At 36.4% G+C, this 13,764-nt stretch overlaps 1 long non-coding RNA gene across 1 annotated transcript; it reads right to left on the reverse strand.

Moving 5' to 3' along the window:
* Positions 1 to 1,103: 1,103 nt before the first annotated feature.
* LOC121960159 lies at positions 1,104 to 12,176 on the reverse strand. Its single transcript, XR_006106947.1, has 3 exons — positions 11,872 to 12,176; positions 1,629 to 1,792; positions 1,104 to 1,531 (listed from the first exon to the last, which is right to left on the reverse strand). It is a non-coding gene; the product is annotated as an uncharacterized LOC121960159 (long non-coding RNA).
* Positions 12,177 to 13,764: the final 1,588 nt, after the last annotated feature.

The following is a 13,764-nucleotide window of genomic DNA, read 5'->3' on the forward strand; positions in this document are numbered from 1 at the left end:
ATGAGACTTGAACCAGCAACCTCAGGCATGCTAACAGCCTGACTTACCCACTGAACCAAACCTCCTAACATTTACTGTGTTGTCAGTGCTCCCTTTAGCTCTGTGCTTTGGACAGCATTCTTCAAAAGTCATCTGTCTGAGATGAGACTTGAACCAGCAACCTCAGGCATGCTAACAGCCTGACTTACACACTGAACCAAAACTCCTGACACTTACTGTGTTGTCAGCTAAAGGGAAACTTGAACTTGATCTTTCACTCTTGTGGTTTATGAGTATGTGTTTTAATAGACTGAACCAAGAATTATAATTGAGAATTCTCTCTCGCATTTATTACACAGATAACCTTTTTTGCCATAGTATACTATGATGTTTTCTGACATTTTTATGATATGCTATATTATGTTTTGGGGCATTTTTTTAACATGTCAAAAAATGACAAATCCAAAATGACCCAAAATGGCACAAAAACATCATAGTATACCGTGTCGTAAAAAAAAACCAACGTCCAGAATTAACAGTGGAAAATAATTTATTCGAAAGAAAGAGACAATGTGAAAAATAAATACCTAAGAATAGCAGAACCAGTAGAATTTGAAGTGTTCTTACAAAAATAAGTAAAAAAAATCTATTTATATTTATATTTCTTCAGACACCCCATCATGAGAATGATAACCTAAAGACAAAAAAAAAAAAATAGCCAGCAAACATTCCCAACAGCTGATATCCAAACATTTTTTGAGTTATGTTTCTGTTTCCAAAAAAGCACAAGAGGCTAACAAAGGTAAACATGACGGATTAGCTATATAGGAATGATCAGTCTGATATTTGTTCTTCTTTCTGTTGGCCTCTACCCCATTTTCCTTTACTTTTACTTAGCTGTATTTTGAGTAAACACTTCTTAAAATTTTGTGTGGTTAATTTGGATAAAACACAATTATTATACAAACAGATACAGTAACATCAACGCTGTAGCAAAACCCCCCAAAATACCTTAAAGTGAAATTTAAAATATACATATCCTCTAACATTATTGGGTGCCCAACAAGCAATTGCAAATAAAGACAATCTTCAAATCATAAAAACAAAACATAAAAAACATGTTCACTATAAATGATCTCTTTTTTTTGTCACTGTTAAGTTTTCCCGTCATCCGTCTCTCTGCACCAAGCAAACATTCTTCTTAATATTCTATGTGACAGAAAAACAGAAACCAGGTCAAAAGAGGCATTTGTCTTTATCATTGAAAGGCATATCCATGTCACACTGAAAGTTAGCTTCTCTCTGCACCGCTATAAGTGCAGTATGCTGTAGTGTATTAAAAGGTGTTTTTGGCAGGTTTAGAAAATGTCACCTTAGTGTAAAGATGCAGCCTGTTATGTTCTGTAATAAGAGAGTGTGTGGAGTGTGAGGGTTCAGACTTTTGTGACATTGTTTTTTTGCGGCTCTACCAGCTGATGATCAGCTTCATCCTTAACACTCAGGTCCAACCTCAGGTTATCCAGGGTCTGACGGATTGTCAGTTTCCTTACGCCTGTCAGAAAGACATTGTGGTTTACACTGTGTCATGGCTACAACCCCGCCACAAATTTCACAATTTACTGAAAATATCCCTTCTCATTTATGCTTACTGTGTCTGTAGGTGTTGGTCGAGAAGCTGCCTCTGAGGAAATCCATTCGTCTCCCTCTCCTCAGCCAGCCAGCTCTGAGTGTGGTGGTATTGTGCCTCTCTCCTACTCGCCTCTTCCTCGGCCTTGTTCAGCTGACGCTTCAGAGAGCGCATTGTCTGGGTCATCTAGAGGACCAAACACAGAGCCATGAGGATACATGGTAACATCAGCAATTGAAAGATTTCTTCTTATAACATTATATTTTGAATGACATACTATACTTGTCTCAACAAGCTTAAATATGTCTTTTTCAGCCATTTATTTGACATGTCAAAAGTTGACATTTTTCTGACACAATATACTCTTGTCGTTTACAGCCAATTTTTCAACATGCTATATTGTGATGTTTTTAGTGTTTTTTTTAACATGCTACACAATGACGTGTTTCGACAAGCTATAATATGTCATATTTTAGGTGTTTTTGTTGTGATGTCAAAATATGACTATTTCGACATACTATACTATGTCGTTTTGAGCCATTTTTTTGACATGCTAAATTATGTTGTTTTTGGCATTTCTTTCAACAAAGACGTATCTTGACAAGCTATGGTATGTCTTTTTTAGCCATTTTTTCCCCCATTTTTGACCCTTTTTTCAGCATCCTATGCTATGATGCATCTCTACGAGCTATAATAAGCTGTTTACTGCCATTTATTGAAAAGTCAAAATTTGAGAACTGTCGCCATACTATAGCATGGCGTTTTTTGGACATTTTTTGGACATGCTATGCTATGACGCGTCTCTACGAGCTATAATAAGTCATTTTCAGGTATTTTGTGAAAAGTCAAAATTTGAGATTTTTGGCATGCAATACTATGCGGTTTTTGGCCTGATTTTGGACATGCTATGCTATGACGCGTCTCATACGAGCTATAATAACCCATTTTCAGGTATTTTTAGAAAAATGAAAATTTGAGATCTTTCGCCATACCATAGCATGTGGTTCGGCCAATTATTGGACATGCTATATTATGATATTTTTGGCAAGTTTTGACCGTTGTTTCGAAATGCTGTGCTATAAAACGTCCCTAAGAGCTATTCAAAACCGTTTACAGCCATTTATTGAAAAGTCAAAATTTGAGAACTTTCGCCAAATTTGACTTTTGTCGCCATACTATACTATTGCCTTTTCGGCCATTTTTTGGACATGCTTAATTGTGAGTTTTTTTCCCCCTTTTTGGCCTTTATTACCACTTTCTATGCTATGACGTGTGTCTACGAGTTATTCTAAGTGGTTTTCAGCCATTTTTAGGAGGGGTCAAAATTGGACTTTTTTCGCCATACTATACTATTGCCTTGTTGACCATTTTTTTGGACAAGCTAAAATATGAGGTTTTTGGCCTTTATTTCCACTTTGCATGCTATAACACGTCTCTATGAGTTATTCTAAGTGGTTTTCAGCCATTTTTAGGAGGGGTCAAAATTTGACTTTTTTCGTCATACTATAGTATTGCCTTTTCGACCATGTTTTTGGACATGCTAAATATGAGGTTTTTGGCCTTTTTTGGACTTTATTTCCACTTTGTATGCTATGACACACTTCTACGAGTTATTTTAAGTGGTTTTCAGCCAATTTTAAGAGGGTCAACATTTGACTTTTTTGCTAAAAACTATACTATTGCCTTGTTGACCATTTTTATTTTTGGACACACTAAAATATGAGGTTTTGACCTTTTTTTTTATTTCCACTTTGTATGCTATGACGCGTCTCTACGAGTTATTTGTAAGTGGTTTTCAGCCATTTTTAGGAGGAGTCAAAACTTGACTTTTTTTTACTATACTATTGCCTTGTCGACATTTTTTTTTTGGGACACATGCTAAAATATGAGGTTTTTGCCTTTTTTGGCCTTTATTTCCACTTTGTATGCTATGACGCGTCTCTACGAGTTATTCTAAGTGGTTTTCAGCCATTTTTAGGAGGAGGTCAAAAACTTGACTTTTTTCGCCATACTATACTATTGCCTTGTCGACCATTTTTTTTGGACATGCTAAAATATGAGGTTTTTGGCCTTTTTTGGCCTTTATTTCCACTTTGTATGCTATAACACGTCTCTACCAGTTATTCTAAGTGGTTTCCAACCATTTTTAGGGGAGTCAAAGTTTGACTTTTTTCGCCATACTGTACTATTGCCTTGCTGATCATTTTTTTGGACACGCTAAAATATGAGGTTTTTGGCCTTTTTTGGCTTTTATTTCCACTTTTTATGGTATAAACACGTCTCTATGAGTTATTCTAAGTGGTTTTCAGCCATTTTTAAGAGGGATCAAAATGTGACTTTTTCATACATACTATCCTATTGCTTTTTTGATTTTTTTTATTTTGAGTTATTCATGCAGCCATTTAAAGGGGGCAATATGACTTTTTTCGCCATAATACTAGGCCTTGTTTTTTTTGGACATGCTTTATGAGGTTTTTGGCCTTTTTTGGCCTTTATTTCCACTTTGTATGCTACGACGTGCCTCTACGAGTTATTGTAAGTGGTTTTTAGCCATTTTTAGGAGGAGTCAAAATTTGACTTTTTTCGCCATACTATACTATTGCCTCTTGGTGAAGAGGGAGCTGAGCTGAAAGGCAAAGCTCTCGATTTACCAGTCGATCTTCGTTCCTACCTTCACCTTTGTCATGAGCTTTGGGTAGTGACGAAAGAACAAGATCACCATTTTTAGGAGGGGCGGCCGAAATGAGTTTCCCATCCTATAGGGTGGCTGGGCTCTCCCTTAGAGATAGGGTGAGAAGCTCGGTCATCGGGAGGAGCTCGGAATAGAGCCGCTGCTCCTCCGCATTGAGAAGAGCCAGATGAGGTGGCTCGGGCATCTAATTAGGATGCCTCCAGGACGCTCCCTGGTGAGGTGTTCAGGGCACGTCCCACCGGTAAGAGGCCCCGGGGAAGACCCAGGACACGCTGGAGAGACTTATTCTCTCAGCTGGCCTGGGAATGCCTCGGGGTCCCCCGGGAAGAGCTGGATGAAGTGGCCGGGGAGAGGGAAGTCTGGGTTTCCCTGCTTAGGCTGCTGCCCGCGACCCGACCCTATAAGGGTCGACCACTTTTTTGGACATGTTAAAATATGAGGTTTTTGGCCTTTTTTGGCCTTTATTTCCAGTTTGTATGCTATGACGTGTGTCTACGAGTTATTCTAAGTGGTTTTCAGCCATTTTTAAGAGGTGTCAAAATTTGACTTTTTCGCCATACTATACTATTGCCTTGTCAACCATTTTTTTTTGGACATGCTAAAATGTGAGGTTTTTGGCCTTTTTTGCCTTTATTTCCACTTTGTATGCTATAACACGTCTCTACGAGTTATTCTAAGTGGTTTCAACCATTTTTAGAAGGAGTCAAAATTTGACTTTTTCGCCATACTATACTATTGCCTTGTTGACCATTTTTTTTTTGGACACGCTAAAATATGAGGTTTTTGGCCTTTTTTGGCCTTTTATTTCCACTTTGTATGCTATAACACGTCTCTACGAGTTATTCTAAGTGGTTTTCAGCCAATTTTTAAGAGGGGGTCAAAATTTGACTTTTTCGCCATACTATACTATTGCCTTGTTGACCATTTTTTTTTGGACATGCTAAAATATGAGGTTTTTGGCCTTTTTTGGCCTTTATTTCCACTTTTTTATGCTATAACACGTCTCTACGAGTTATTCTAAGTGGTTTTCAGCCATTTTTAAGAGGGGGGTCAAAATTTGACTTTTTCGCCATACTATACTATTGCCTTGTTGAACGTTTTTTTTTTGGACATGCTAAAATATGAGGTTTTTGGCCTTTTTTGGCCTTTATTTCCACTTTGTATGCTATGACACGTCTCTACGAGTTATTCTAAGTGGTTTTCAGCCAATTTTAAGAGGGGTCAAAATGTGACTTTTTCGCCATACTATACTATTGCCTTGTCGAACTTTTTTTTTGGACATGCTAAAATATGAGGTTTTGGCGTTTTTTTTTCGACTTTATTTCCACTTTGTATGCTATGAAATGTCTCTACGAGTTATTCTAAGTGGTTTTCAGCCAAACTTAAGAGGGGCAAAATTTGACTTTTTCGCCATACTATACTATTGCCTTGTCAACCATTTTTTTTGGACATGCTAAAATATGAGGTTTTGGCCTTTTTTGGCCTTTATTTCCACTTTGTATGCTATGACGTGTCTCTACGAGTTATTCTAAGTGGTTTTCAGCCATTTTTAGAGAGGGTCAAAATTTGACTTTTTCGCCATACTATACTATTGCCTTGTCAACCATTTTTTTGGACATGCTAAAATATGAGGTTTTTGGCCTTTTTTGGCCTTATTTCCACTTTGTATGCTATAACACGTCTCTACGAGTTATTCTAAGTGGTTTCCAGCCATTTTTAGAAGGGGTCAAAATTTGACTTTTTCGCCATACTATACTATTGCCTTGTCGACCATTTTTTTGGACATGCTAAAATATATGAGGTTTTTGGCCTTTTTTGGCCTTTATTTCCACTTTGTTATGCTATGACGTGGTTTTCACTCTACAAAGCGCGAAATTTTCCTCCGTAGGGTGGTATACTATTGCCTTGTGAGGTTTTTTGGAAGTGGTTTTCAGGCCTTGCTTTTTAAGAGGTGTCAATTCTAATTTTTCAGACTTTTTCGCCATACTATACTATTGCCTTGTTGACCTTTTTTTTTTGGACACGCTAAAATATGAGGTTTTTGGCCTTTTTTGGGCTTTATTTCCACTTTGGAATGGTATAACACGTCTCTACGAGTTATACTAAGTGGTTTTTTCAGCCATTTTAAGAGGGGTCAACATTTGACTTTTTTGCCATACTATACTATTGCCTTGTTGACCATTTTTTTTTTTGGACATGCTAAAATATGAGGTTTTTGGCCTTTTTTGGCCTTTATTTCCACTTTGTATGCTATGACACGTCTCTACGAGTTATTCTAAGTGGTTTTCAGCCATTTTTAGGAGGGGTCAAAATTTGACTTTTTTCGCCATACTATACTATTGCCTTGTTGATCGTTTTTTTTTGGACATGCTAAAATATGAGGTTTTTGGCCTTTTTTGGCCATTATTTCCACTTTGTATGCTATAACACGTCTCTACGAGTTATTCTAAGTGGTTTTCAGCCATTTTTAAGAGGTGTCAAAATTTGACTTTTTTCGCCACACTGTACTATTGCCTTGCTGACCATTTTTTTTGACACGCTAAAATATGAGGTTTTTGGCCTTTTTTGGCTTTTATTTTCACTTTTTATGGTATAACACGTCTCTACGAGTTATGCTAAGTGGTTTTCAGCCATTCTTAGGAGGGGTCAAAATTTGACTTTTTTCGCCATACTATACTATTGCGTTGTCGACCATATTTTTTTGGACACGCTAAAATATGAGGTTTTTGGCCCTTTATGGCTTTTATTCCCACTTTCTATGCTATGATGCGTCTCTATGAGTTATTCTAAGTGGTTTTCAGCCATTTTTTAGGAGCGGTCAAAGTTTTTCGGCCAATTTTTGGAAATGCTAAATTATGATTTTTTTGCCTTTTTTTAGCCGTTTTTCTGATAAGCTATGCTATGAAGCATCACTACTAATCAAAATAAGGAGGACCCTTTTTTCTACATGCTATACCATGATGCGCCTCTACGAGCTATAATAGGCCGTTTTCAGCCATTTTTTTGAAAAGTCAGGATTTGAGGTTTTTTGCCATACTATAGCATGCGTTTTTTGGCCAGTTTTATGACATGTTATATTATGATGTTTGTGGCCTTTTTGGACCCTTTTCTTCCACATGCTATACTATGACGCATCTCTATGAACTACAATAAGCTGTTTTCAGCCATTTTTTGGAAAAGTCTAAATTTGAAATTTTTTGCCAGTACATAGCATGCGGTTTATGGCCATTTTTTTAAAAAATCCTATATTGTCATGTTTTTGGCCTTTTATTTGATATTGCATGCTATGTACGCGACTGTACAAGCTATAATATGTCGTTGTCAGTCTTTTTTCGACATGTCAAAATTTGACGTTTTTTTTGCCATATTATACTATTCAGTTTTTTCTCAATTTTTTTGATATGCTATAGGATGTTGTTTTTGGCCTTATTATTATAATTTTGTGAACATTATTAATAGGATGCGGTATAAGATAATGGTGTCATTAGAAAATCAAATCAAACCATTATTTCTCTAATTAAACAGTTTTTTCCCTTATGACACTCAGATCCACTGTACATTCTACTGGATGTCTAATTTTTTTTTTCAAATCCTCAGTGAAAGCTATTCATTTTTCATTGGATTTTTTCGATATGCTTAAGAAATATGTTTACTTTAACCCAAGTTTCAACACAAATTACGGATTAGGGATTAAGAATAGGGATGTGGCTCTAATGCCGTCCTCTTTAGATGATGCAGCACTGATGAACATCGTGATTGGCTTTTGATGACCCAACAAAGTCTTTTTTGCAAACTATACTATAACTTTTTTAATGACATTTTATGGCATATTACACTACACCTTTTTAAATGACATCTTCATGACATAGCATAATGAAGATATGAGTTTATGATATACTATATTATGTATTTTTTAAATGTCGAACTATAGTTACTTTAATTTTATATTTGTCATGGTATACTATATTGTGACCCTTTTTCATGACATAATATATTATGTTTCATGGTACACTATTCTGCAACTTTTTCATTACATTTGATGGCATACTATATTATGATTTCTTTTATATTATGATTATGAATTTGACTGCAAATAATCTACAATGATGCTTTTTACAGTTTTTGTGACAAACTATACGATGACTCTATATACAATATATTATATGGCACACTATACTTTTCCATTACATTTTAATACCATGCTATAACATTATTCAACATTTTCATGACATATTATGACATTTTTATGAAATTTTTCACACTACACAGCTTTGGTTTTTTTGGTGAGGTTTTTTTGTGTGAAATAATGACAAGGAGTGACATATCGAGAGGGCAATACAAAGATACATACATAGATACACAGATACATACAAACACACATTCACACATTCATACATACATACATACAACATACAACATGTATAATGAGATGAAGCAGATGTGTAATGTGTATTGGCAGGAGTCCAATAGAGATTATATATTAGAATATTTTAGGAAGGGTATATGTGGGTAGTGTGTGAGTGTGTGTCCATGTTTTGATTATTGTATGTGAGGAGTGCTATGTGTCTGTGTTTGATTCTGGATAGGTTGATTGTGGGGTATGTGGCAGAGAGAGGGTTAAAAAAAAATTTAAAAATTCAAATAAACAACAACAAAAATTGTGATAAAATGTGCAAAGACACGGGGATGAGGAGCAAGACCTGACAAGTGCAGAGGGGAGGCAAGCGTGGGACCACCCCCACCCAAAACCCCACAGCACCACGACCGAATGCCCCAGTGAGACATATCCAGGAGGGAGGGGGTGCAAAGGGCACCCCACAAACTCTCCCTCTCTCTTTTTTTGCCCTTCTTAAATACCAGCTGTGTTGTTGGTTTTGTGATTACTTTAGGTCACATTTTTATTTTAACAGAAGACTTCTGCAGGTAGGTGCTTGACCACTTCCAGACTACTTAGGAGGGAGTTTGTCCAGTGCAGAGCAACTGTTTCCTTTGACTGTATTCATATTTCAGATTTTTAAATTTTGTTCCTCTTCTTTTTAGAGAGAGGGTAGTAAGCCCCGGCAGCCACGGCCTACCTCAACCTCCCGCCTGAGCCCAGGCTGCACAGCCGCATGACCACCACAGCCCCCCACCATGCTAACCAGCCAGGCCCCGTGTCACATCCCCATTGCCTAACAGGAGAAAATGCATTACAGCTAAAGAAACAGTAAAAAGAGACAGTGGAAATTAAATAACAGAATATCTGTGTGTGCGCGTGTGATTGTGGTTAAGTGTACGATTGAAATGAAACAATCACAAGTTTTGTATTGAATATATTGTTTCATTGAATATTTTTGTCCCTTTAGTCTGAGTGTGAATGCCGCGCACATTCCATGTAATTACGTTGAGTGTTTGTGTTATGTTAGTGTGAGTGGGCCTTTGTTAATTGTTTGATCTCTGTGTGTAGTTAATTTGTGTGTGTCCTTAAAACGTGGATTAACAACAAGACCTTCACTAATGTATAAAACTCAATAACGGCTGAACGAGGATGATATGGATCGATGTTTACATTTTGCATCGATGTTACATGATCGTTGCTTATTCAATCGATATATCGATGCAGATCGATGGATCTTTACACTACTAGCTGTCGGGTGTAGTTTCGGGAATGCTGGAGAAGATGAGATTGTTGCGCATACTTTGGGTTTGTACACTCTAAGAAATGAAACAAGGACAGGTGTTGTTTGCATTACATAACTCTTTATGAGTGTGAAACTACTGAAGATGTGCATTTTTTGCAAATAAAACAACAGATTTCCATTGCATTATTGTAATAGCAAGGGGATTTGGATTTACAATAGTGTGTTACGCTGCATTTAAGCAACCAAGCTTAAGCTTAAAACACACTGCTTGTGTTAACCTGAATTAAAACTGGTGCTTTTTCCATACTTTCCCTCACATGCTTAGTGTGAGGACATCCATTTCAGTGGCTGCCCAGTGCTCAAAATGTGTTTCTGAATGCTTTGCCTCATCCTTTATCATCCTTCAATTTCATGGATTATTAAGTGATATGAATTATAGTGGCACACTTACTATATCAGATGATGTGTATTTTGTTCTTTTCAAACAAATACATTATGTTACTTCCTAAAATGTAATTAATAGAAATAAAATTCAATTAACGCAACATTTGCAACATTTTTTGCAACATTTTCCTCTGGACTCCACGCTCAGGTATGTTTTTCACTTGTGTGACAGCAGACAATCACTTGAGAAAAATATCATATTAATTGATGAAAAAAAAAGAGAAGTGACAGGTCTTTGGGCAGAGGTTACATAGCTGTTATTTGTTCCCTCCAAGTTTTCTATATGACAATAGGTGACATGGTCCTTCAAAGGTTTGTTTAACAAAATGCTATCAGTTCTCCCAAATTGTGCCAACACTGTGTTACGCATGTTAAGCATGTTAAGCATACTGTTTTCTTTTTTATAAATAATGCAAATATACAACCAAACCTAATACTAAAATATGTCAGCAGCTGGAATTTTAAATATTTTTTAATATGTCCTCATTTAAAGGTCAAACAGATGTTTTTTGCACTGAAAAAGTAAACATTCATGAGACTCAAAACTTTGTTGAAATTGATTACCTTTAAGTAATCATTTTAGTTGACCTCATTTTTAAAATGTATATGTATTTGAAACTTAAGAGTTGAATTAAACTTACATGTCTCTTTTTTTTAAATATATATTATTATTAACTGTATGTTGTTTTTGATAACATATTCAAATCCTTTAATAGTGTTGTTAACCTAAACATCACATCAGTTGACCTCCTTTTTTTGAGGTAAAAAGTTTTCACAAAAGTTGAGTATTCTTTAGTTGGCTGGGCTTAACTGTGTAATTTTACACAATGATCTTAAGTCTGACTTTTTAGCTGAAGTCAATATTAAAAAAGGTTTGAACAGACAAATAGGGACATGTTTACTCAAGGTGTTCAACACATTTTTCTCCGTGACCTGTTTTTTTTTTTTTAATTAAAGTCAGGTGAAGTATACAGAGGTGAATTGTATTTATTTGAGCTCACATTGGTTTAGCAAAGAGAAAACAGACAAGTTAAGTCCAATCAACAAAATCCTGCAACATAACCACAACATAATAGTCTCAAGTAAATTTAACATTATTAAGTAAAGTCACCTTAAGTATGTCAGTTTATTACTACATCATAAAGTTACTGAATTTACTTGAGACAGACTTTGCAGCATGTAGTAATACTCAATTTCCCGGTCTGTTTCCCAGTTAGTCATTCCAGTTTCATCGGACCGGTTGACATAAGTAAATTAAGTAAATCCAACATTTCATTTCTTAGAGTGTAGGTCCAGGATAGTCTCTTTTGTGGCTTTGTTTTCTTTGGTGAAGATTTATATTTGTTCGATGAGTGTTTTACCGGATGACCGTAGTGCGGCGTTAACCCTTTCAACAGATGTGATGTGACTGTGGGCGACTTCCAGGCTTGATTTTAGCTGTTTTATTTCTTCGTGAAGTGAGATGACAAGGTCGAAGGTTTTTAATTGATACTGGAGAGAAAACTGACCCCGATTGTTGTTGTCTTCAAGTCCTCTGTCGCTGTGGATGAATCTTGTTTTTTTCCTTCAGGCGACGTTGGTTTCCATGTTGTGCTGCTGGTAGTAGTGCCGGTCAATGAAAGCTCATGAAAGTCCAAAAAATACTCCACCGTGAAATCAATCTGTTTCGAGTGAAACGCAGATGAAAAAAAGAGGGGGGAAGTGCAGTTCTAGTTGTAGATGAAATTTAATGTAACTTCTTTTACACTCTGCTGCTCTTTCTGTTTACATGTGAAGACAGGACGCCGCCATGTGCGATCTCACCGTCCGGTTCTCGCGATACTCACTCCGCCATCAAGAGTTTTTTTTTTTTTTTTTTTTTTTTTTTTAAAGGCACCCTATGATTTGATTAGATTTTTTTTCTATGAATATGTTCATAGCATATCAGGATATGAAGCAATGCCGTTACCTGTTTGCAGGTGTATGTAGTCTACGATGTGCAACAGGTCAGAATTAACTTTTCAATGTAAAAAATAAAAACAAGACTGTGTGCAAGAGAGTAACCCACTGAAATCAACTGGGTTGCAGCATGTGTGGGCATTACACTTTTTCTGAGGTAACTACAACAACCATAACATAATGCATTTTTCTTTTTTATCACAAATCTGACTCTCTATTTGTGAGATGTATTACCCTCACAGTAGTTGAAAGATAAAGATAAAGAGCGCACAAGAAAAGTTGGACAAGATTAAAAAAAAAAAAAAAAAAAAACTCCACCAGTATCCTTGGCTCATATTTGTCTTTAACAAAGTACTGTGAACAGGTTGGAAGGTATTAACACACAAACTATAATGTCAAAGATAATATTATTAAAAATATGTGCTTGACCCATCTGAGACACAAGCAGCATATATATGGTCATTTCTAACTAAATTGTGTTACCCTGGCAGAAAAGTCAACGATACAGCTTTGAACAGCACAGTTAATACAGGCTATATTAAATGCGCAAGTACTTGTCTTATTTACTAACTTTTAGAAATATTATTTTCATTTCCTGTTGCTGCAGGGGATTTCTCCACATCTTTTCTTTTCTCGGATGGATTGTAATGATCACACTGCTCTTAATAGGCAAATATAATTAATTCATCCATAATCTAATCATAATCTGTAGTGTATTCAAATCAGCTGGTATGTAATCTGCAGCATTATGTTTGCCCAAAACTCCCCCACTTGAGTGGGGAATTATTTGAAACTGCAGCTATCTTTCTTACTGTAATTCACAATTTGTAGTCATCCACTCTAACCTTGTTTAATTGTTTGATGTATGACTGGAAAAGAAACTTTATGAATTGATGTAAACACAGCAAACGGTCCAGTGGCAGCTCTGAAGAAGCAGACAGCCACCTGCCTGTTAGCATCCTAGATTTATAGCTCAAAGTGTAAATGCAGAAGAGGAAGGAAACTGTATGTTTGGGTTCTTTTCAGAAAACACTATTGTTTTTAAAATGTTTATTAATCTGTCTCCTGTGTGCCCTTTTTTTTGTCATTTTCCCTTCTATCCTTCCATTTGCGGTACTCAGCACTCGCATACACACGGCCATGCAAACACACATGCTCTCCTGCCTTTTCCTCCCCCCACACCTGACGCCTTCCTTTGCACTGATTTTGCAGCCGTGTTTTTAAATGACTATCTATTAAAATGCCATTATAAGAAATGAGGAGTGATGTTGTCCCAAGCAGGAGTTTATTGGTGAGTAAATGTACACTCCTACACATGGAACACCTCATTAACCCGGTGGATATTTACAGCCCTGCAGCATGGAGGCACAGGCAGGGATTGAGGTCTTGCTCATCTTTATAGCAGCTCAGCTGATAAGTCTAACTCTTATCCTATTCATACCTGAACTTTTAATGGGACTCAC

The sequence above is a fragment of the Plectropomus leopardus genome, chromosome 20 (assembly GCF_008729295.1).
Source record: "Plectropomus leopardus isolate mb chromosome 20, YSFRI_Pleo_2.0, whole genome shotgun sequence".
NCBI lineage: Eukaryota > Metazoa > Chordata > Actinopteri > Perciformes > Serranidae > Plectropomus > Plectropomus leopardus.